Genomic DNA, 5,547 nt, shown 5'->3' on the forward strand with positions numbered 1-5,547 from the left:
CAATGTGCTAGCTACTGTACATTCCAACTATGCTACTATCAAACCAATGCTAGCTACTGTACATCCCAACTATGCTACTATCAAACCAATGTGCTAGCTACATCCCAACTATGCTACTATCAAACCAATGTGCTAGCTACTGTACTCCCAACTATGCTATCAAACCAATGTGCTAGCTACTGTTCATCCCAACTCTGCTACTATCAAACCAATGTGCTAGCTACATCCCAACTATGCTACTATCAAACCAATGTGCTAGCTACTGTACATCCCAACTATGCTACTATCAAACCAATGTGCTAGCTACTGTACATCCCAACTATGCTATCAAACCTATGTGCTAGCTACTGTACATCCCAACTATGCTACTATCAAACCAATGTGCTAGCTACTGTACATCCCAACTATGCTACTATCAAACCAATGTGCTAGCTACTGTACATCCCAACTATGCTACTATCAAACCAATGTGCTAGCTACTGTACATCCCAACTATGCTATCAAACCAATGTGCTAGCTACTGTACATCCCAACTATGCTACTATCAAACCAATGTGCTAGCTACTGTACATCCCAACTATGCTACTATCAAACCAATGTGCTAGCTACTGTACATCCCAACTATGCTATCAAACCAATGTGCTAGCTACTGTTCATCCCAACTCTGCTACTATCAAACCAATGTGCTAGCTACTGTACATCCCAACTATGCTACTATCAAACCAATGTGCTAGCTACTGTACATCCCAACTATGCTATCAAACCTATGTGCTAGCTACTGTACATCCCAACTATGCTACTATCAAACCAATGTGCTAGCTACTGTACATCCCAACTATGCTACTATCAAACCAATGTGCTAGCTACATCCCAACTATGCTACTATCAAACCAATGTGCTAGCTACTGTACATCCCAACTATGCTATCAAACCAATGTGCTAGCTACTGTTCATCCCAACTCTGCTACTATCAAACCAATGTGCTAGCTACATCCCAACTATGCTACTATCAAACAAATGTGCTAGCTACTGTACATCCCAACTATGCTACTATCAAACCAATGTGCTAGCTACTGTACATCCCAACTATGCTATCAAACCTATGTGCTAGCTACTGTACATCCCAACTATGCTACTATCAAACCAATGTGCTAGCTACTGTACATCCCAACTATGCTACTATCAAACCAATGTGCTAGCTACTGTACATCCCAACTATGCTACTATCAAACCAATGTGCTAGCTACTGTACATCCCAACTATGCTATCAAACCAATGTGCTAGCTACTGTACATCCCAACTATGCTACTATCAAACCAATGTGCTAGCTACTGTACATCCCAACTATGCTACTATAAAACCAATGTGCTAGCTACTGTACATCCCAACTATGCTATCAAACCTATGTGCTAGCTACTGTACATCCCAACTATGCTACTATCAAACCAATGTGCTAGCTACTGTACATCCCAACTATGCTACTATCAAACCTATATGCTAGAGTACATCCCAACTATGCTACTATCAAACCTATGTGCTAGAGTACATCCCAACTATGCTACTATCAAACCAATGTGCTAGCTACTGTCCATCCCAACCATGCTACTATCAAACCAGTGTGCTAGCTACTGTACATCCCAACTATGCTACTATCAAACCAATGTGCTAGCTACTGTCCATCCCAACTATGCTACTATCAAACCAATGTGCTAGCTACTGTACATCCCAACTATGCTACTATCAAACCAATGTGCTAGCTACTGTACATCCCAACTATTCTATCAAACCAATGTGCTAGCTACTGTACATTCCAACTATGCTACTATCAAACCAATGTGCTAGCTACTGTACATCCCAACTATGCTACTATCAAACCAATGTGCTAGCTACATCCCAACTATGCTACTATCAAACCAATGTGCTAGCTACTGTACATCCCAACTATGCTATCAAACCAATGTGCTAGCTACTGTTCATCCCAACTCTGCTACTATCAAACCAATGTGCTAGCTACATCCCAACTATGCTACTATCAAACCAATGTGCTAGCTACTGTACATCCCAACTATGCTACTATCAAACCAATGTGCTAGCTACTGTACATCCCAACTATGCTATCAAACCTATGTGCTAGCTACTGTACATCCCAACTATGCTACTATCAAACCAATGTGCTAGCTACTGTACATCCCAACTATGCTACTATCAAACCAATGTGCTAGCTACTGTACATCCCAACTATGCTACTATCAAACCAATGTGCTAGCTACTGTACATTCCAACTATGCTATCAAACCAATGTGCTAGCTACTGTTCATCCCAACTATGCTACTATAAAACCAATGTGCTAGCTACTGTCCATCCCAACTATGCTACTCTCAAACCAATGTGCCAGCTACTGTACATCCCAACTATGCTACTATCAAACCAATGTGCTAGCTACTGTCCATCCCAACTATGCTATCAAACCAATGTGCTAGCTACTGTCCATCCCAAATATGCTACTATCAAACCAATGTGCCAGCTACTGTCCATCCCAACTATGCTACTATCAAACCGATGTGCTAGCTACTGTACATCCCAACTATGCTATCAAACCAATGTACTAGCTACTGTACATTCCAACTATGCTACTATCAAACCAATGTGCTAGCTACATCCCAACTATGCTACTATCAAACCAATGTGCTAGCTACTGTACATCCCAACTATGCTACTATCAAACCAATGTGCTAGCTACTGTACATCCCAACTATTCTATCAAACCAATGTGCTAGCTACTGTACATTCCAACTATGCTACTATCAAACCAATGCTAGCTACTGTACATCCCAACTATGCTACTATCAAACCAATGTGCTAGCTACATCCCAACTATGCTACTATCAAACCAATGTGCTAGCTACTGTACTCCCAACTATGCTATCAAACCAATGTGCTAGCTACTGTTCATCCCAACTCTGCTACTATCAAACCAATGTGCTAGCTACATCCCAACTATGCTACTATCAAACCAATGTGCTAGCTACTGTACATCCCAACTATGCTACTATCAAACCAATGTGCTAGCTACTGTACATCCCAACTATGCTATCAAACATATGTGCTAGCTACTGTACATCCCAACTATGCTACTATCAAACCAATGTGCTAGCTACTGTACATCCCAACTATGCTACTATCAAACCAATGTGCTAGCTACTGTACATCCCAACTATGCTACTATCAAACCAATGTGCTAGCTACTGTACATCCCAACTATGCTATCAAACCAATGTGCTAGCTACTGTACATCCCAACTATGCTACTATCAAACCAATGTGCTAGCTACTGTACATCCCAACTATGCTATCAAACCAATGTGCTAGCTACTGTCCATCCCAAATATGCTACTATCAAACCAATGTGCCAGCTACTGTCCATCCCAACTATGCTACTATCAAACCGATGTGCTAGCTACTGTACATCCCAACTATGCTATCAAACCAATGTACTAGCTACTGTACATTCCAACTATGCTACTATCAAACCAATGTGCTAGCTACATCCCAACTATGCTACTATCAAACCAATGTGCTAGCTACTGTACATCCCAACTATGCTACTATCAAACCAATGTGCTAGCTACTGTACATCCCAACTATTCTATCAAACCAATGTGCTAGCTACTGTACATTCCAACTATTCTATCAAACCAATGTGCTAGCTACTGTACATTCCAACTATGCTACTATCAAACCAATGCTAGCTACTGTACATCCCAACTATGCTACTATCAAACCAATGTGCTAGCTACATCCCAACTATGCTACTATCAAACCAATGTGCTAGCTACTGTACTCCCAACTATGCTATCAAACCAATGTGCTAGCTACTGTTCATCCCAACTCTGCTACTATCAAACCAATGTGCTAGCTACATCCCAACTATGCTACTATCAAACCAATGTGCTAGCTACTGTACATCCCAACTATGCTACTATCAAACCAATGTGCTAGCTACTGTACATCCCAACTATGCTACTATCAAACCAATGTGCTAGCTACTGTACATCCCAACTCTGCTACTATCAAACCAATGTGCTAGCTACATCCCAACTATGCTACTATCAAACCAATGTGCTAGCTACTGTACATCCCAACTATGCTACTATCAAACCAATGTGCTAGCTACTGTACATCCCAACTATGCTATCAAACCTATGTGCTAGCTACTGTACATCCCAACTATGCTACTATCAAACCAATGTGCTAGCTACTGTACATCCCAACTATGCTACTATCAAACCAATGTGCTAGCTACATCCCAACTATGCTACTATCAAACCAATGTGCTAGCTACTGTACATCCCAACTATGCTATCAAACCAATGTGCTAGCTACTGTTCATCCCAACTCTGCTACTATCAAACCAATGTGCTAGCTACTGTACATCCCAACTATGCTACTATCAAACCAATGTGCTAGCTACTGTACATCCCAACTATGCTACTATCAAACCAATGTGCTAGCTACTGTACATCCCAACTATGCTATCAAACCTATGTGCTAGCTACTGTACATCCCAACTATGCTACTATCAAACCAATGTGCTAGCTACTGTACATCCCAACTATGCTACTATCAAACCAATGTGCTAGCTACTGTACATCCCAACTATGCTACTATCAAACCAATGTGCTAGCTACTGTACATTCCAACTATGCTATCAAACCAATGTGCTAGCTACTGTTCATCCCAACTATGCTACTATAAAACCAATGTGCTAGCTACTGTCCATCCCAACTATGCTACTCTCAAACCAATGTGCCAGCTACTGTACATCCCAACTATGCTACTATCAAACCAATGTGCTAGCTACTGTCCATCCCAACTATGCTATCAAACCAATGTGCTAGCTACTGTCCATCCCAAATATGCTACTATCAAACCAATGTGCCAGCTACTGTCCATCCCAACTATGCTACTATCAAACCGATGTGCTAGCTACTGTACATCCCAACTATGCTATCAAACCAATGTACTAGCTACTGTACATTCCAACTATGCTACTATCAAACCAATGTGCTAGCTACATCCCAACTATGCTACTATCAAACCAATGTGCTAGCTACTGTACATCCCAACTATGCTACTATCAAACCAATGTGCTAGCTACTGTACATCCCAACTATTCTATCAAACCAATGTGCTAGCTACTGTACATTCCAACTATGCTACTATCAAACCAATGCTAGCTACTGTACATCCCAACTATGCTACTATCAAACCAATGTGCTAGCTACATCCCAACTATGCTACTATCAAACCAATGTGCTAGCTACTGTACTCCCAACTATGCTATCAAACCAATGTGCTAGCTACTGTTCATCCCAACTCTGCTACTATCAAACCAATGTGCTAGCTACATCCCAACTATGCTACTATCAAACCAATGTGCTAGCTACTGTACATCCCAACTATGCTACTATCAAACCAATGTGCTAGCTACTGTACATCCCAACTATGCTATCAAACCTATGTGCTAGCTACTGTACATCCCAACTAT

This window comes from Borostomias antarcticus, assembly GCF_949987555.1.
Source record: "Borostomias antarcticus genome assembly, contig: scaffold_478, whole genome shotgun sequence".
Lineage (NCBI taxonomy): Eukaryota > Metazoa > Chordata > Actinopteri > Stomiiformes > Stomiidae > Borostomias > Borostomias antarcticus.